This window comes from Panthera pardus, unplaced genomic scaffold (assembly GCF_024362965.1).
Source record: "Panthera pardus isolate Hobbes unplaced genomic scaffold, ASM2436296v1 HiC_scaffold_6, whole genome shotgun sequence".
NCBI classification, from domain to species: Eukaryota; Metazoa; Chordata; class Mammalia; order Carnivora; family Felidae; genus Panthera; species Panthera pardus.
This window is the reverse complement of record NW_026526991.1, coordinates 31,777,706-31,799,114: the sequence shown is the minus strand read 5'-3', so window position 1 is coordinate 31,799,114 and position 21,409 is coordinate 31,777,706. Positions and strand designations below refer to the sequence as shown.

At 35.6% G+C, this 21,409-nt stretch overlaps 1 long non-coding RNA gene across 1 annotated transcript in view; it reads right to left on the bottom strand.

Annotated features, from left to right (window-relative positions):
- Nucleotides 1-21,409, bottom strand: part of LOC109265260 (uncharacterized) — a 44,624-nt gene that overhangs the window by 5,526 nt on the left and 17,689 nt on the right. The window contains exon 2 of the long non-coding RNA XR_002079079.2: nt 11,398-11,432. This is a non-coding gene — a long non-coding RNA (uncharacterized LOC109265260). The remainder of the gene's footprint in view (nt 1-11,397; nt 11,433-21,409) is intronic.

The window sequence follows — 21,409 nt, the reverse complement described above, 5'->3', positions numbered from 1 at the left end:
TAAAGACTTCAAATCTCATACTGATGATGAGAAACTATTAAAATGCTGAAAATGGGAAAGTGACATGATCTGATTAACATTTTAAAAAATAACTCTGGGGGCGCCTGGGTGGCTCAGTTGGTTAAGCGTCCGACTTCAGCTCAGGTCACCATCACGGTCCATGAGTTCAAGCCCCGCGTCGGGCTCTGGGCTGATGGCTCAGAGCCTGGAGCCTGCTTCCGATTCTGTGTCTCCCTCTCTCTCTGCCCCTCCCCCGTTCATGCTCTCTCTCTGTCTCAAAAATAAATAAATGTTAAAAAAAATTAAAAAAAATAAAATAAAAAATAACTCTGACTTAAATACATGTGTAGGGTTCAAAATATTACATATGAAGAAAGTATGCAAGTAGACACACATGGAAGCCTATAAAAAATCAATAATAGAATGCTAAATGTCATACCAAACATACACAAAAACAGGTTCTATTCTTCTATAATTTCTCTAATATTTGCCATTCCAACTTATGACTTAGGAAAATATAAACTACGTGTTGATTGTTATTTTACTTTACAGCTTACCATGGATGTTTAATAAGTAAAATTAATGTTTGTAAATTAAAGAAAAATATTTTTATAAATCTTATTTTGTGGAAAAATTTTCATTTTTTTTTTAAGTAGGCTCCACACTCAGTGTGGAGCCCAATGTGGGGCTTGAACTCACAACCCTGAGATCAAGACCTGAGCTGAGATCAAGAGTCAGACACTTAACCAAATGAACCACACAGGCACCCCACATTTCCATATTTCTTAACCAAGTCTTTTAATTAAATATGTTGAGTATTTTGAAAAAGTAATCTTGAGGATGGGACTCTGAATGTTCTTTCATACTTAAAGTACATAATTAGATGATTAAAATAGATTACTTAGTGCTACACAGGTAAATGAAAAACAACAGAAAATGAGGCAAGTTAAGTATCATTTTTTACAAACATTATATAAATACCTACCTAGAGATAACATAGAATAAGCAAGATTGATAGCAAGATTGTAATACTTCAGTTCAAATCTTTAATTTTCTATAAGCAGTGCCATCTTCATTATTAGATCACAGCAGAGATACTCCACAGGAGTATCAGGACTTGCTGATTTCATCTCTTTCTACTGGCAAAACGGAGAAGAACTCAGCGATTAACATCTCTGACTGCAGGGTCAAATAAACTGGGCTCCGGCTCCACCAAGTGCTAACCATATCACCTTGAATAAGTCATATAAGTGCTGTAATTCTTAATGTTCTTATCCATAAGATGACCATAATATTAGTTCCGCATCCAAAGGGTTGTCCTAAAAGAGATAATTCCTATAAAGCATTTACACCAGCCTTTAAATATAGTTAAGTATCTCTTAAATATTACCTACAATTATTTCTGGGCAACTATTCCTATCAAAACACAATGATAATCTCAATGAGTCTAAATAAAATGCAATTAGAAAGACGGTATTGGGGGTGCCTGGGTGGCTTAGTCGGTTGAGCGTCCGACTTTGGCTCAGGTCATGATCTTGCCAACTTTGAGTTCGAGCCCTGCGTAGGGCTCTGTGCGGACAGCTCAGAGTCTGGAGCCTGCTTCAGATTCTGTGTCTCCCTCTCTCTCTGCCCCTCCCCCACTCATGCTCTGTCTGTCTCTCTCTCTCTCTCTCTGTCAAAAATAAAAAATAAACATTAAAAAAATTTTTAAATAATTTTTTTAAATAAAGAATGTATTGGTTAAAACGTGTATTTTTGTGTGTCAGTCAAAAATTAAATTTTGTCAGGAAATAATATACAAAAGAGACAGTATATACCTGATGATACAATTTTGCCTATAAAATATAAAGCAAATAAAAGAAAAGCACACAAGCTAAGGATCAGTTTTCCTGGTGATGTTATAAGGTAAAGTAGATCTATCAATATCAACCTAAATGTTAAAGCATATGGATTAGGGTCCTTCTATTACTACTTCTCTCAGTCTGAATCCTGTTTATCTTTTAATAGCCAGCTCATGTGTCACACACTAAGGTCTTACCAGCCCATCAGCACTCTGCCATGATAACTCTGTTAACTCTTATGTTTATTACAGCTCACTAAAAACTGAGAGCAAGGCAGAAGAGTTCACAGAAATCCCTCACAAAGCACTCAGCCTTCATTGAGTACACTTCAGCAGCCATCTGAAGGCTAAAACCTGAGCAGATCTGAGAGAAATGCCTGCCAGGCACTCTGAACTTTTAGATGTCCTCCAAAGTTTGGAACTTGTCAATAAGACAGAGAGGGGACTTCCATGCTGCAGAAAGTTTCCTAGGTGGCAATAATCACTTGATTCAGTGACCAGACTCCAAGCTCTGCTGAAGGGAAAATCCTAAATCTGCTCCCAAAATATTTGAACCAAATGGTTAACTAAATGTAACTAAAGTGAAACAAAACCTAAATACAGCTTACCTACATAGTGTATTGATTCATCCACTCCCCAAACTAGAAACCAAAGGAGAGGCATTCCTTTTTCCATAAGTAAATTTTATTCACTTCAGTATCTATTATACTTTTACCCCACAGTGTCAAGCATACAATAAAAATTACAAGATGTAAGAAAATGTTAACCCATTATCAAGAAAAGAAATGTCCAATTAAGGCAGATACAAATCACTTGTTGGGGTTATTAGACAGGGACTTTAAAGAAACTGGTAAGTATATTAAAGGTATATTTAAAAAAAAGACATCCTATTAAATAATTTGTTTACATACTTAATTATCTTGATTGGCTGTATGTCCAAGAGAAGGGTAGGGAAATGTTTTTCTTTTTTTTTTTTTTATGTTTATTTATTTTTGAGAGAGAGAGAGAGAATACAAACAAGGGAGGGGCAAAGACAGAAGGGCAGAGAGAGAATCCCAAGCAGGATCCAAGCTTTCACCTCAGAGCCCAATGCGGGGCTCCATCTCACGAACTATGAGATCATGACCCGAGCCAAAATCAAGAGATTGATGCCTAACCGAATGAGCCACCCAAATATCCCGGGAAATTTTTTTATTTATCTATGCAACCACATTTCATTGCTTTGTTTTTAGTAATATTCAACAGATATTTTATTGAATAAGTGAAATAAATAACTATGACAATGTTTTTCATGCCTTTGGAAAAAATATGCATGCATACTAAATATCCAGGATGATACATACAGTACATCTACCCCAACATGTTACATAAATGAAATGGCAGTCTGAACTTAGTCTCATCACTGTGATAAGGTATTAATCTGCTTCAATCATGGAAAGTCTCCATTTAAGAAATCTTGGAGAAAAATACATCAATAGCACTGGTTTAATTTTTTAGGCTGAAAGTGATACAATAGTTGTAGGCAGTTGGAGGTTACATTACAATACTGACAAACTCATGGATGAAAAGGACACATTAACTGAGAAGAGCTATAGGTCATAATGCTTGCCAGAAGATTAAAGTAATATTTATAGATAAACTCCATTATGGTGATGTGTTTACTTATAACCAAATCCTAGGTCATTAAATGTTCTGAAGTCATATCAAGTGGGTTATATAAATTTAGTCTCAGTTATAACTTTTCCCTTTCAAAGGAGATTTGTGGCCTTATGGACATCCATCCCAATATTCTTGGAATAATTTGTAATACATATCAAATCCCAATAATGATACCCCTTCCTCCCTGAGTCCATGAAAGGAAGTAGGGGATATGACATTAAGGGAGTTGGGTTAGAAAGGGAGAGGAAATACAGAATTGGTCCCTTTCTTCCTCTCCCTCAATAGGACTATAGGAGGATAAGAGAGATGAAAGTAGGATAAAAGTAAATTTCAGGGTTCTAATTTTTTCTACTGCTCATGACTAAGCTGCACAAGGGTGGTATTCCTACCCAATTATTTTTGGGAATGGCCAAAAAACAGTGGGACCACTGTTAGCATATCTGGAGAAACTAAAGGCCTTTAGAAGAAACTAGCGACCAACTCAATTTTAGGTCCATCATGGTATATGACTAGTAGAACTCTGGCATAAAAAGTTATCTGAAAAAGGAGTCTATTCAGTACCCTGGCTCCTTGTGGTCTATAAGGCATGTAAATGATTGAGAGGTTCCCATGTACCCCAGTAAAGGAACAAGAAGATTCTAAGAGGGATCACAGCTTATAGTAAGTGAGGGAAACATAGACAGAAACACAAGTTTTGGCCATAACTGCCACCCACCACTCAAAAAAAGCCAGAGAATACCAGCTACTCACAACAGACATGGGGGATTCAGGAAACAACACCCTTTTTTCCCAACCACTCCAAATGGTACAGGCCCCCTCTGTACCCAGATGTCAACTTGCATAGAAGCAGATTATTGGGGGAGAAAATATGAACAGCCAGACATTTGCCTAAAGGAGATCGAGGCATCCACAGAACACTATTTTAACTAGAAAAAAAAAAACAGTGGCACTGTTAATTGACATGTTTAAAGTTCTCCTTACAATGTAACACCCCGTGGGGTTAAATGGAGAGAGGAAGATTACATCTGTTATAGAAGCAAAAAATTACATTTTCTTCACACATTTGGTCTGGAATATGAGTAAATATTACCTTCTCAGTACAGATAGAAAAATAATCAAAATGTAGGTGGATTGATAGATGATGATAGACAGATACAAATATATCAGATATATAGATATACATGATGAATAAAGATACACAGTGAAACATGGAGTTGAATACAGATATAGATGCAGGAATAGATACAGAAATATTGATATAGACATAGGTATAAAATATCCCACCACAAAAACAATAAAGAATTAGTCTTGCAGAAAATTATTACTTCACAGAAATTGTTCCTGAATATAAAACTGTCTATGTGGCCCCTCCACACATATTCATCTCAAAAATAAAATTTAAAGGAAAGAAAGGAACATTATTGAACATCTTACAACATTCTAGGTTCCTTCCATATACTATCTTGGGTCATATCAAGCAACTATGAGGTGGATATATTATTAGTACTATTTTATCGTTGAGAGCAAATAAATAAATAAATAAATAAATAAATAAATAAATAAATCTGTTTAAATTCCAGGGAGCTTCCAGCAACAGAACCAATGTACAAACCAGGTCTATCTGGGTTTGCTGTGTGAGGTTGACTCCTGAAAGGAAAGACTTGAAGAAAATTAAGTAACTCTGTCTTCATATTTGATGTATAGATTTCCTTAGGTTATCCTGGTACAATCTCAGGTATTAGTCAACTTATTACATATTTATTTCCTAGACAATACTACTGCAAATGCTGGAGGATTTTTAATTCCTATGCTACTTTTTATAGATTTAGAGCAATGATACTATAATTTTTACCCAGTAAGGAAAAAGTTAAACAATATGAACAAAGGAACAAAGCTTTAAGTTGCTTAGCACTGGAATTTGACTATAGTTAGCAGGTAGACAAAAATATTAACATTATGTCAAACACAAAATATTGGATCTTAGATGCTAGATCAATAGTCACAACAGAAAATCTTAGGATTTCAACAGAAGCTCAAACACCATGAAGGAACTAAGGCTAATCATCTACCCTAAAAAGGAGATTGATTTTAAATGATTCTGGAGTAATATAATTCTGAAACTGGCAGATTCTCTTCTGAAAAAAAATATGCAAACACTCCAGATTAATGAAATAAAAGGAGAAACACCAGACATTCTCCATACTGATCGATGAAAAGGATAATGTGTTCACAAGTAGTGCTGCTTTATCTTGTGTTTTCTTCTCAGATTGCTGAAGAAGGGAGAATGTTTAAAATAGATTAAATAACACAAAGTGTTAGTTTTCTTATGAAATGATATAAAAATATTGCCATAACCTCTGCCTGACTCTACACTTAGAGCCAAGGATGAGATGCCTAATGCCACTAAACATTCACAGAGAAACTAGAAGGTATAAAAATGCAATTGAATTAAGAAATAAATAGCAATACTTCTGGAAAAAAATATAACTTTCTCTAAATAACTAGGGACAAGATAAAAAGATCCATACAGAGGCACCTGGGTGGCTCAGTGAGTTGAGCATCTGACTCTTGATTTCGGCTCAGGTCATGATCCCAAGATCCACACTGAGTGTGGAGCCTGTTTAAGACTCTCTCTCTTTCTCGCTCTTGCTCTTGCCCCCTCCTTCCCTCTGTCCCTCTCCCCCACTCACATACTCTATCTCTAAAATTTAAAAAAAAAATCAATTCATTTTTGCTTACTTGAGCAAAAGTCTTCTTATATTCTAAGACCCATCTGTAAGAATTATGTTTTAGTTTCAGTTTTTCTTCTTGGTATTTTCTTTCTTCCTTTTCCTTTTTTTTTTAAACAAAATGTATTTATTAAATGTAAAGAAACTAATACTTTTTTATTTAAAAAACTACCATTGTAATTTCCATTGAGTTGACAAGTACATTTAAAAATCCTGCTTTCCTGGGGCACCCGGGTGGGTCAGTCAGCAGAACATGTGCCTCTTGATCTTGGCGCTGTGAGTTCAAGCCCCATGTTGGTTGTAGAGATTGCTTTAAAAAAAATTCTGCTCTCCTGAATGTCATAGTAGTTTAGAGCAATGCTATTCAAAGTGCCCTCACGGACCACTGCTGGTCTTAGAATTATTACTGATCTGCTATGGAAAAACATGGAAATTGGGAGTAATTGTTTAGAAATTTTTATAGTAACTTTGTGTAATTTTACATCTGTTGAATCTAAAAATAAAACATACAAGCTTGCATCTCATTTCTCTAGTAATTCATTTATACTGTACTTCACAAAATCTTTGAATGGTAATAGTTTGGGAGGAGAAAAACAGGTTCTTTCCTACAGCTAAGATTTAGAAGCACTGGCTTAAGGATTAGTTTTCACAATAAACACAAATTGTTTTGAGAACAGCTCTGCTAAATTCTAATTGTACAACACTGGGCAAGTTACTTCATCTATCTAAGTTTTAATTTACTCATCTGAAAAATGAGAAAATGAGTACCTACTATTTATATGGCTGTTGTGTGGTCCTTGACAAGCAATATCAGGACCACATAGGTACTTGTGAAAAAATACCCAAAAAAAAACCAAAAAAAATCTAAGATTTGTCCCCGGTGTCCTAAATCATAATCTGCAATTTAACAAGATTTCCATGTGATGCATGTGCACAAATACAGTGCTTGACATAAAGAAAATGATCAAGAACTAGTAGTAGCTATTGTTTTTATTCACCATAGTAATATGTAAATATTGTTTGAAAAAAAAAGGTGATATTCAGGACTCATGTAAATACAGAGACCTATATATAAACCAAATAACTTACTTTCCAATATTTTTCAAGTACCTAAAAAGTACAAAGTATAATAAAAATTCTGTGGATATTAGTAACAAGGAATACATACTTCTCATCCTCCAGGATCCCATAAAATATAAGCCAAGGACATCTAATAGAAATAACAAAGTGTTCTGACTTGATGGTATAGCCAAAAAGAAATTTTTTCCAGAAGAAAATGGATAAATTGAGGCAAGGCTACTTTAAGATAGCATTCTTGCACAAAGAGTAAATTTTATCTGAACTGAAGAAAAAAAAAGGCAAAGGGGGAAAATCAGTCTATGCTCAGCCAATAACAGTTGTGTATACTTGGTCTTATATAAATAATAACCTGAATGTTCAAGGGTTGAAGTGTTAACTCCAGCCAAATTCCTAGTCCTTTAAAGCTACCCTGCTGTGACTAGGCAATACAGAGGTCACATACCATTTCAGCTGCAATAGCAAAACGCAGTGGGAAGTAAAGAATGAAATTGCTTGCTACTTATCTCTAGATCCTCTGTCTAGGTTTCCGAGAAACTAAGGTAGCAAATATAGCTTAGTAATGATTTTTCAGAATCAACACATGAAGGTTAAGAAACGAAAGAAAAGGAGCACATTGACATTTGCTATTTTTACATCCCAACAATTTATACGGAGAGTGTGCCTCAGCCTAATAGTACCAGTGATATTCCAGAGGCCACAGGAGATATCTAATAGGACTAGTTTCATATCTAATACACATCTGATTGTTCTCTTCTTTAAAGCCACGTACAAGGATTGCCCAGAGCAAAGAAACTTAAACATTGGTAAGTCACCACTTCACTGATAATACCTTTTTTTTTTTCAATTCCTTAAACCTGACTTTTGTAAAAGCTGAAGTCTTACAAAATGGAAACTTCAGTTAGACACAGAAAAGTATTTTTCTATGGTGCCAAATACCAAGATACTTTTGAGATATGGACAATTACCTAGTGTTCACTCTGTACCACTTATAATACTAGGTACTAAAAAAATGGATGTAAAAGCAATAAGAATTTTCTCTAATTATGATAAATACGGGAGGTACACAAAAAAACACACACACAATTTTTTGTGTGTGGGTGAATCCAGAGACCTGTTTTCCACTCTCAACTTCCAAACACGTTTTATTTTGTCCTGCTTTAACATAGCATGAATATAAACAGTCTGAATATAAACAGTCTTGAAAGTCTGAGCTCCACCAAATGTATCTCTAACTTTAAAGACTCATAGGACACTAACACAATTGATTTGTAAGTAAGTCATTTTATATCTTAAATGTATAGGAACAAGGTATATTCTCTCATAATGTAAATCTATATATTGGGAAAGTGAGAAAATCATTTGAATATATTCTAAGACTGTATGAACCTGACCCTAAATATATTGTCTTTATTATTAGAAACACAAAATAGCACATGGATGCACTTAATTCAATAATTAGTTTCATATGCCATTCTTTTTTTTAAATTTTTTTATGTTTATTTATTTTTGAGAGAGAGACAGAGACAGAGTGTGAGTGGGTGAGGGGTAGAGAGGGAGACACAGAATCTGAAGCAGGCTCATCCAGGCTCACGGCTGTCAGCAGAGAGCCTGATGTGGGGCTTGAACTCATGAACTGCGAAATCATGACCAGAGCCGAAGTTGGATGCTTAACCAACTGAGCCATCCAGGCACCCCTCATATGCCATTCTTATACTTGATAATACAGAGTGTCATTTTAGAAATGATTCCTGAGTTCAAAAATTATATGATTAGTTTCTAAGACTGTATTATTACTTTGTTTTAGCCCCCAAAAAGAAGTTGCGGAAACTTTATTTTAAATGTCATGGTATTGCCTAATTTTCTTTGTAAGAATCTTCCTGAAGTACATCTGAATAATTGTGTTAAATTATTCATCATGAAAGTTAATTTGGCAGTTAATTATAATAAAGGAGAAGGTTCCTGAATGTAATCCAGGAATTTAATGCCTAAAGGATAAACTACACTGACAGAATTTGTCCTTGACTGTGGCCTCTGTTATAAGCTAACCCCAAAATTAACATTTCATACTTTTAAGAGCTAAAAAGAATGATTATGCTTTTTGACAACACAGAGTATGCTGCTTTTTCTCTTGCAGAGGAGCATGAAATAGTGAAAATTGAACATGTTTTGGACTGAATTCCTAATTTCACCTTTCATCAACTATGTGATTGGGGCAAATTGGGTAACTCTTTGAGCTTCATGATTTTTTTTCCAGTTGTGAGATGTTTATTAAAATATGTAATGTTTAGCTTTGTTGTGAGGAATAAAAGAAATGAAAGGCAGTTATATCTGTTTCTGGAATCTAAAAGGCAGTAAGTAATTTTTAACTCCCTTTCTTTCTTCTTTCTTCACATTGGGAGGAGAGGAATATTTGTAATTCCTTCAGGGTCCTCAATAGAATTTTTTAGAATTATATTTTATAACATTTATTGTTTAATTTTTTTTTTCACACGCATTAGCTTTTTAAATACTTCCAACAACCTTGTGATGAGAGCAAAGCAGACAATTATGCCTTACATACAGGTAAAGAGACAGGTTCAGGGAAGTTAAATACATTAACCAACTTCACACAACTAGAAAAATGGCATAACTTAGACATAAACTCATGTCCAACTTCAAGGCCATTCCCTAACCCTTACATCACTTGTTCTCAAACCCAGGCCTACTGGCCCACAGTACTCAGTGGTATAAAAACCTTCTCTAAACTGTAGAAAAATTAAGAAGATTGTATAATCATGGAGTTTTTCAAAGTGAACTACATTCATATTTTTCAAATTCAGTGGTTATTTAAACATTATATATATATTATTTAATATATACTTTATATATATATATAATTTTAAAGCAGTAGTTAGTGTAGATGGTAGATGTTTCTCATGTCTTTTTAGCTAAAATTATACATTATTAAGCCTGCATATCTCCACTTTTTTTAGTTTTATTGCACTATGAAATGTAAAAGTGTAGAAATCATACACTATGGCATGCTACTGTATTATTCCCACACTAATAACAAAATGAGACTGCACTGAAATGACATGAGGTTTCCAAATGAAGCTGGCTCCAGATAATATAATATAATGATGTTAGTAAATTCTATTCCTATCAAATATGGACTAAAAGCTCCAAAAAGAGCATTTTATGCTTTTTAATAGATGGCAATGGTGGTAGTTTCAGCAGAACTGTGAAATCTGGTGATGTCAAATTATTTACAGTAACAAGCTTATGTTGATGGGACAGAGGAGACTCCAGTGACTGTGGTTGACTATTACCAGGTGACATAGTCCCCAGCAGAAGCACACCTAGCAAGGGGCAGCAGTATTCATGATGATTTTCTGTAATGAAGAACCATGGGTCTTCAGAGTAATCAGATCATATTAGGATTAACAGGATGCACTGCTCTGGTTTTCCGAATTCTTTTCTATATATCAATTTATTTTCCGTAGTGTGAAATTTTCCCTCCTCATTCATTCCTGGCCGGGCAAGTATCTGGCTGGGAAAAATGTTTAAATAGTCTGAGATATAGTCACCTGGTACTCATGCTTTCTTATGTACCCTGTCCTCCCTTTTTCCCCAGAAACAAAGCTGGGTTGCTTTGATACAAATCTCCCCAACTACTCTGTGTATACCACTCTCCTTGCACTTCCAGACTACAAAACAATTCTCTCTTCATTGTCTCTACCATCAGTGCCTATGTTTGTGGCATATGATTGGCACTCAGAAAGTGAAATAATGAATTAATGGATTAATTAATTAATGTACAGGTACATTACAGACATACAGGTACATCAGCAACAACTTCAGTGGATTTCCTCTATAGAGATAAAACATAGTGATACAGTCCTTGAGAATCTCTGCAGAGGGCAACCCTAAGACATTTCGAGAGAACCTCAGTGTCACTGAAACACCAACAAGATTTGGGGATCTTTATTCCAAATTTGGTTTATGTTTAAAAAATTCAAGAGATCTTATACTGATATATAATCTCACTGACTATCATTACACAATTTTGCAATAAAAAAAAAGAAGAAGCAAACATCTCATTTGACATACCTTTATCAATAGATCCTTCAGAAGGTTTCCTTGAGCTGTAAAAGACCATTATTATCAGGCTTTTAATAAAATAGCACTAAAGCTTTTAATAAAATGGCACTATCCTACATTCAAAATGTAGGATAAAATGCATTCTATTATTTTTGGTAACTTTAAAAGCAAACCTAGAGATATCAGAGTAGTTGAGAGCTCATATGGATATAGAATCTACTTTCAATGGATTTTTTTCAGAGCGAATTATAAATGGAAAACCTAGAAATAGTTTTGGGTTCTTTTGATATATAGTAGAAATTAAAATGATGCATAAAAATCTAGAATATGGTTTAAATCCAAGGGAGTCAAATCATGAAACATATGCTCTCTTGATTGAATTTAGCAGAAATCCTCCAGACAATAAAATAAGCTGCAATATACCAAAGGGCAAAATTCTATCCTTTGATAACACACAAAAACTTTGTAAGTGTGAAAAAAAAAATTTTTCAGTATCAGTGCAGTTTCAGACACTGCACTTTTTTCATTGAAAAAAACATACTAGAAACATTTTTTCAACTAAGCAATGAGTGTAATATGATTTGTAAAATATATGTTCATGTGAACCATATCTATACTAAGTAAAATATACAAATGCTTTAGTGCCACAGGCCCTTTTAAAATCACAACAACTTAAAGCATTAAAGGGATGCCTGGGTGGCTCAGTCAGCTAGGCATCTGACTCTTGATTTCAGCTCAAGTCATTATCTCATGGTTCATGAGTTCAAGCCCCGTATCGGGCTTCATGCTGACAGTGCAGAGCCTGCTTGGGATTCTCTCTTCATCTCTCTCTCTCCTTCTCTGTTCCTTTCCTGTTCATGTTCTCTCTCTCACAATAAGTAAGCAAACTTTAAAAAAATAAATAAATAGGGGCGCCTGGGTGGCTCAGTTAGTTAAGCATCTGTCTCTTGATTGCGGCTTAGGTCGTGATCTTATGGTTTGTGAGTCTGAGCCCCGCAATGGGCTCTGCACTGACAGCATGGAGCCTGCTTGGATTCTCTCTCCCTCTCTCTCTTTACCCCTCCCCTGCTCATGCTTGCACTTTCTCTCTCTCTCCCTCAAAATAAATAAACATTTAAAAAAATAAATAAGCAAATAAAGCATTAAGAGATTTCAAATATAAACAGATATCTATAAATTATTATAAAATTCATTTAATGTCTTATGCACTCTCATACAATAAGAAAACTCAATATTCAGAAGACTTTCTAAGAAGAAAGAGAAAGAAGTACATAGCTCTGGCTGAAAGGGTACAATGTCATTGGTGTGATGCCAAGGGATGGGCATAGTTAGAGAGTTGCAGAAAACATAATGCTTTAACTGAACCTCAAAGAATTGTTGACAGTTTTCCACATAGGCAATGAAAGAACATTCTAGGCAGAGAGAAAAGCATATTATTTAACACTTTTTTGATCACAAGAGACAAGAAACATAACCCAAATTGGCTTAAGCAAAGAAAAAGAGAGTTAGCTCCTTGACCAGCCAAGGTCCAGACATAAAAACGGAGGCCATTTTAAATAGAAAGCATTTACTTCCAGGAAATTGGTTACTCTGATGGTAGAAGCACAAGGGGATGTTAATAAGCTAACCTAAATATCTTGTGTCCTCAGGCTTTGGGTTGTCTGGTTTGATCTTCAGTCCACACCACTAAAACTTTTTCTTTCCATATCCACAATGAGCAATGAAAAAAAAAAAAAAAAAAAGCTGTGTTTTCTAATCATTTGTGTGTTCACTGGAATAGCACCTTTGATTTCCTTCAAGAATCTTTACTTTGTATTCACAACTTAGCTAATTCACTATTTGGTGCAAGAGGCCTAGTTTTTAGCCTGTCTCAACTTTCAACATGCTTTCCTCACTACGCTTAATCTTCTAGCTTTTGATTTAAAGTGAGAGATATGTGACACTTCTTTCACTTGAAGACATAGAGGCCATGTAGGGTTATTAATTGCCTAATTTCAGTATTGTTGTGTTTTAGGGACTAGGGAGGCCCAAGGAGAGGGAGAGAGATGGAGGAATGGCCAAATGGTGGAGAAATCAGAACACATCACATTTATAGAATAAGTTCACTATCTTATATGGGTATGGTTTGTGGCACCCTACAACAATTAAAATAATAAAATAAAAGATCACTGATCACAGATCCCATAAAAAATGTAATAATAATGAAATGTTTTAAATACTTCAAGAATTACCAAAATGTGGGGCGCCTGGGTGGCTCAGTTGGTTAAGCGTCCAACTTCAGCTCAGGTCATGATCTCACGGTTCGTGAGTTCGAGCCCTGCGTCAGACTCTGTGCTAACAGCTCAGAGCCTGGAGCCTGCTTCAGATTCTGTGTCTCCCTCTCTCTGCTTCTCTCTCTCTCCCTCTCAAAATTAAATAAATATTAAAAAAAATTTTTTTAAAGAATTACCAAAATGTGACACAGAAACATGAAGTGAACAAATACTGTTAGGAAAAAGGCACTAATACACTCACTTAATACCACAAACATTCAATTTATTAAAAAAAAAAAACTGTATGTGTGAAGCACAAAACAAAGATACAAAAAAAAAAACAATAAAAATAAGATATGCCTATATTGCTTTTTTTAAAGCCTTTTGAAATGATACAATTGAAAATAGTTAAAATGGTACATTTTATCACATTTTGTGTTAAGCATATTTTACCATGATACAAAAAATCTATTATAAAAATAAATAAATTAGAGGCTAGAGCTGTAATTGTCTTCAGTTTTTTGGAGCCACACTGTCAGGAGCTGTGACCAGAAGGGAAGTCCCTCTGTTTCTTTCCCTTTGACTGTAGCACCTCCCACTAGGAGAACCCAATGGGAAGTTGGCTATCAAGAGAGTCTGTGAAGTTAGTTGGCCAAGTCCCAGTCCCCTAAATTTAGAAGTATGGATTTGGAGCTAAGAGATATTAAGTGAATCACTGCACAAATCAGGATTGACCCAAGAACTTGAAGGATGTCATCAGGAGCCATCTTTTGACTTTTCTCTCCTCTATGTTGGTTTCATTCTTAGGTAAAAAGTTCATTGTGTCGAAGTCCACATTCCAGGCTCAAGACCACGAGAAAAGAATGCCTCTTTTGCTTTCATTCATGCATGCAGTATTCAGCAATTGGCTTTAGTAAGACCAGACTTATTTGGACGATGTGACATGGCTTTCCAGTCATGTTGCTTTCAGAAAGTTATTATTTGATTGGCCATGCCTGGTCTCAGGTAGAGCCAATTCCATTCAATTCCACCCAAAGCTCATAAATTGATAGTGGTACCCAACAATACACAGGAATGTTTAAGGGCACTGTGAAGGATATAGATGAGAAACTAGCTCCCAAACATGTTCAAATACCATGCAAATAATAATAATTATTATTATTATTATCATTGTCATTATTATTATTAATTGTAACTATAGGAGATAGGAAACAACTGAAAGATTATGAGTAGGTTTCAGATTTGCATTTTAATTTTTTTTTTAATTTTTTTTTTAACGTTTATTTATTGAGACAGAGAGAGACAGAGCATGAACAGGGGAGGAGCAGAGAGAGAGGGAGACACAGAATCTGAAACAGGCTCCAGGCTCTGAGCTGTCAGCACAGAGCCTGACGCGGGGCTTGAACTCACGGGCCGTGAGATCATGACCTGAGCCGAAGTCGGATGCTTAACCGACCGAGCCACCCAGGCGCCCCATGCATTTTAATTTCTTTTAATGTCTATTTTTGAGAGAGAGAGGTACAGAGCATGAACTGAGGAGGGTTAGACAGAGAGGCAGACAAACAGTCTGAAGCAGGCTCCGGGCTCTGTCGGAACTATCAGCACAGAGACTGATGCGAGGCCCAAATTCATGAACCATGAGATCATGACCTGAGCGGAAGTTGGACACTTAACCGACTGAGCCACCCAGGCGTCCCCAGATTTGCATTTTATAATATTCATTGTAATAGTATTGTAGAGGATGCTTTCAAAAAGAGTTAACTAGAATCAGGGCAATCATCTAGGAGACAATTACTCTAACATAATATTAAAATGATGACAGCCCCATCTAAGAGGCACTTGTAAGAATGAGGGAAAAAAAAGAGACAATAAGGGAAATGGTTTTGCCTATTGATTGTGTGAAGCAGAACAAGAGAGGAAAGGGTCAATAACAGGGATTTTAAAACCTAAATGACTTTAATCATTTCTTGGGAAACTTGTTAAAATGCAAGTCCAAATGACCCATCCTCAGATATTTTGTTTCAATTGGTATAAGACAGGAGTTGTGTTTCAAATCTTCACTTTTAATTAGCAGCACAGAGGTTCTAAGGACCACATTTTGGGAATTCAGATCTAGAATGATTCTAAGTTTTCCTGTTTTAGGAACTGACTTTTTGGTAGTTATATAAACCAATATTAAAAAGAGAGAAAAGAAACAAGGTGGGAAAAAGGTGGGGTGACCAATCATTGCTTGTTCATTTGTTTGGTCTGGGACTATACCAGTATTCTCACACTGAAAGTCCTCCATTCTGGGAAATTCCTTAGTCCTGGGAAAAAACAGATGGCTGTTCACCCAAAATTTAGAAGAGAAAAAATGTCTTTAATTAAGCAAGAGAAGTTTTAGGAAAGGCTAACTATAGATGCCTAATAAACATTTAGGTATGAATTTAGAAACCAAGAAAAGAGATATGAGCTGGAAATACACATTTAAAAGTGACTATTACACAGGTAGAAGTTGAAGTGAAGAAATCAGATGACACCACTCAGAAGAGATTGCATATACATTAATTAATGTACAATAATATTAATAATAAAATGGAAGACTATGGAAATTTTAATGACATTTGTATTTAAGAAAATGTAGAAGAAAAGGAGTCTGCAAAGGAAAATATGAAAGCACTTTCAATGAGGAAGTCACTGAGAAGTGACAGGTACGTCGGTAAGAAGCACCTGGAAGAAGGAGTGATCCTGAATATCAAATGCTTCAGAGAGGCGATCATTGAGTTTGGTATTTAGGAGATCACAAATGAGTTTAGTAGGAGCAGTTTTATTTATGTTGAGTTTTATTTACAGTTTAATTTATGTAATGCTATATTAAAACAGTTTGAAGAATTAGTGAGAAGAGAGAAAGTGAGGACAATAAGAATATTCCAAAGACTGCAAACTAGCCCAAACTAGCAAGTGATGAGCTGAATTCAACCCAGGGGAAATTTTAACAGACCTGCAATGTGTTTTGTTTTGATTTGGGCTGGGTTTTATTAGTCAGTAACATGTAGCACTGAAGACATTTTAGATTAGGGGCCCCTGGGTGGCTCAGTTGGTTAAGCTTCTGACTCTTGATTTCAGCTCAGATCATTATCTCGAAGTTTGTGAGTTCAAGCCTCACATTGGGCTCTGGGCTGACAGAGAGGGGCCTGCTTGGATTCTCTCTCCATGTCCCTCCCCTATTCATGTGCTCTCCTCCTCAAAAAAAAAAAAAAAGACATTTTAGATCATATTTCCAGGTCCTTTTGGAAAAATGAGAAACTAGATACCCTCTGGTATCTAGATCTGCATTTTTGCAGGGAAGGAATGAGCCCCAGCAGAAGCTGATGAACACACACCCTGCAACCTTCTTTGGTCTCCCCAAGGCTCCACTTTTCTCATTTCCATCAAAAGCCTAGTCTGTGCAGAGATTTGAGTGTGAGGCCTAGGTATAACATAGAACTCTGAAAGGAAGGAAAAAAGTGTCCATAAAAGATGATAGGGTTCAGTGAAAGTTTTGACTTTATTTTGCTTTTTAAAGATGGGATTAGTTTGAGCCTATCTATATGCTAACTAGAAGCAAGAGGATAATTATTGAAGCAAAGTCAAAATGTGAGAGAAATGTGATGTAGAACAATGATGAGGAAATCAACCTTGGGCGAGCAGAAGGAGTCCCCCAGAGAACTTAGCCATATATGTGATGAAGCTATATATATGTAATGATTTAAGAATATGACATTGAACATAAGTTAACTAAACTCACCTGAGATGAAGAGTCACTAAAGCTTCACTGTAGCCCTATTCAGATCACAAGTTAGGAAGCAAATAAAAGCCCCAACATTCTCAGTTATACCAAGAAACTAGCATTTAGTTTTCTAGGAGGCCCCAAGCATAGCTCATGTTTTTGGGTTTCTGATCAATTACACCCAGAAGTCCTTTGCTGCTATAGTGTGTGCTCACTTTCGCTCTCTCTCTCTCTCTCTGTCACTCACACACACACACACACACACACACACACACGACAAAACTAGAGAAAACATGTTTGTATAACTTCAGAGAGTTTGTAAATCAAGACTGCTACAGCACAAAATAATCCATTTCCCAGCCTGCTAAGGAGTATTTTTTTTACTCATACATATCCTTCTCATGAAGTTAAAATTCATTTTTGTTCTGGTTGATTCATTTTGTTCCGGTGAAACCACAAAGTGTATTACCTGAGTTGCAGTTTCATATAAATTAGTTAGAAAAAATTGTTGACCGTGGTGTGTGGGCTATAATGTGCAAATGCTATAAAGTAAATCTCTTATGGCTTTGCTGTGTCACCCAGCCTCCTCCAAATAAAAGCACATATACTAGATGGTTTGTTACTACTATATGCTTACGATGAAACTTCTCAATAGAACATCAAGATCATCCACAACATGGCCTGATTTATATAAATGCAATAAGTGAAAATTCATAACTATCCACTATGATCTCGTCTATTTGGCAAATCAAACCGTTTTCTGGGCCATCCTGCCCGGTTTGGAGCAGTTGTTCTTTTTCCATGATAATGATGGGCTAAATGTTTCATTTGCCTTAATGTCTTTGTTGGATCCACATTATGGCAATACTGCCTCATTATAGATTCAGTCATTGCCATAATTAGAGTTTCGTAGTCTAAGAGCTTTCCAAAAGAGAATAATATCTAGATGTAAGCATGGCTAAAATACTGTAATTTTTCCAACTTTAGAGAAACTAACCCTTGATATATATTTCCAAATGGAAAATGAAATACATTATGACCACTATGTCAGTATTAAAAATGATTGTATCCAAAATGTCAATTTTCTGCAGACCTATAGCCCCTTAACAGAAAGATTTTACAGTACAGAAGGAAAATATATATGTTGAAGGATGTAACATGAAAGTGAAATGAGAGACTTGAATCAATCACCTACTCATTTTCAAGCAATTCTCTTCAGTTACGCTGAAACCATGCAGGTCAGCCTAATGTAATCTTATCTGACAGTCTGCAAAGGAATGATCTTAAAATTTCTCCATTTCTCTGTGCATAGACCTCTGAAATTTCCCTAAAAAGATTTACTGAAATTTTGGACCCAGCATGCATTTGTTCTTACTCTCTTTCAAACTGATTCACAAAAGAAAATGCTAAACAGTCTTCTTTGACCTGGTAGGCATAGCAGGTCAGAGAGGCTGAGAAGAAATGGTGAGATCAGACAAAGCCCCTTGCTCTTCTATGCACTTTTTAAAAATTTCTCTCAGTTCATTTTAATTTAAACAGAATTTTGTTCCCATGTTCTTTTCTCAACACAATAACACCTCTTTACAAAGACTTTGATTCTTTTCCAAAGATGAGAGAGCAAATGAGAAAGTTATTGAAACCGAGGAAGAGTTATGATCCTCCCTAGCCTAGATATGTTTTATAATTCCCTAGTCAGATATCGTAACTTCTAACCTCAAACACATTATAACTTTCTAGCCTTCTCAAAATTGATGGTATCAGTATATCCATCCATTTCCATCTCATGAGGACTGACTCAAAAATAACCCACTATTATTTATTAGCTTACTTTCTTCCTGTTCAAATCTTTTGTCTCGGTATCAGTTTTCTATTGCTGCTGTAACAAATTACTACAAACTTAGTGGCTAAAACCAACATCAATTTATTACCTTAAAATTCTAGAGGTTTTGAACACTAATGCAGGATCTCCCTAACTAAAATCAAGGTGTTGGGAGAATCCTTCTTAAAGCTCTGGAGAACAATCTCTTTCCTTGTCTTTTCTAGCATCTAAAGACCCATATTCCCTGACTCATGGCCCCTTTTGCACATCTTAAAAGCCAGCAAATCCTTCTCACCTAGACCCCGCTTTCATCATCTTATATCAGTCTCTGACTCTTATGTCTCCCTCTTCCATTTTTTTACCTTTTTTAAGTTTATTTATTTTGAGAGAGAGAGAGCACGCACACAGGAGAGGGGCAGAGAGAATGGGAGAGACAGGGAGAATCCCAAGCAAGGTCCACACTGTCAGCATGGAGCCCGACTTGGGGCTTGAACTCACGAACCTTAAGCTTAAATCAAGAGTCAGATGCTTAACCAACTGAGCCACCCAGATGTCTCTCCCTTTTCCACTTTTTTTTTAAATTTTTTTTAACGTTTATTTATTTTTGAGACAGAGCATGAACGGGGGAGGGTCAGAGAGAGGGAGACACAGAATCTGAAACAGGCTCCAGGCTCTGAGCTGTCAGCACAGAGCCTGACGCGGGGCTCGAACTCACAGACTGCGAGATCATGACCTGAGCCGAAGTCGGCCACTTAACCGACTGAGCCACCCAGGCGTCCTCTCCCTTTTCCATTTTTAAGGATCCTTGTGATTTCATTGGACTTACTAGAAAAATCTATTTTAATAGCAGCTGATTAACAATCTTAATTCCATCTTCAACTTCAATTGCCCTTTGTCATGCAACCTAACATACTCACAGGTTCTGGGAATTCAAATGTATGTGATAATCTTTTGGGGACCATTTATAGTCTCTAAAAATGTTTTGGTATTTCTTCCTGAAAACCCATGTAAAAGCAACCTTTATACATCAGGAAAGATTTAATTTTTTAAGTTTTTCAAGACTTCCCCAGATAGTAGCTTCTTGGCAGCATTCTACTATGAAAAAAAAATTGAGTAGGATTAAAAATGCTTAAATCCAAGTTCTGGCTATGCTATGAATTAGATCAAGATATTTAACATTTGTAAACCTCAATGTCTTCACTTGTAAACAAAGGTAATAAATAGTCCACAATTTGAATAGATCACAGAATATTGGGATAACCAAATGGGTTGGTGACTTAGTCCTTTAAAACTATTAAGTGGGACAAATGACAGGTCAAAGAACAGTAATGTAAACTTCAGAGATACATTGACCTGTGTTAAAATCTTGGCTCTTTCTCATGACCCTGGGCTAATATATATATGTATGTATATATGTGTGTGTGTGTGTGTGTGTGTGTGTATATATATATATATATATATATATATATATATATATATTTTAACTCTCCAAATAAATGCTGCCATCTATAAAATAAAACTAACTGCTCAGGGGCATTAAGAGAATCAAATAAGATAAAACATGTAAAAGTGGTTAGGGCAGGGCTGAAAACACATTCTAAACATTCATTGTTAGTTTTGATAGTAAATAAATGACTGACCAAATTTGAGTTTTCCAAAACTTTAATCTTTTTCTTTTAAAATTTATTTATTCATTTTCAGAGAGAGTGAGTGTGGACAGGGGAAGGGAAGAGACAGGGGTAGAGAGAGAATCCCAACCAGGCTCTGTGCTGTTAGTGCAGAGTCCAACGTGGGGTTCAATCCCACAAACTGTGAGATTATGACCTGAGCTGCAATCAAGAGCCAGATCTTGGGTTTAACTGACTGAGCCACCCATGCACCCCTCCAAAATTTTAATCTTAAAAAAAGTGAGACATATCTTATTTTTCAACTCTGATTAATACAGAGTTAGCACAATTTATTTGTAAAAGATCTTAAAATATTTTGTTCCTTTTTGATTACCAAAAGTACATGGATTTTTTAAAAATCAATTTTTAATAATGCATTAATGCCATCATATTTGATATTAAAATTGTCCCAAGTTTAGCCATGTGAGGTCCATCTAGCCTGCTCCTACTTTAATGTAAACAGAATTTTGTTCCCATGTTATTTTCTCAGCAAAATAGTATTGATTTATAGCTTTTTGGTACATCAAAATATTCT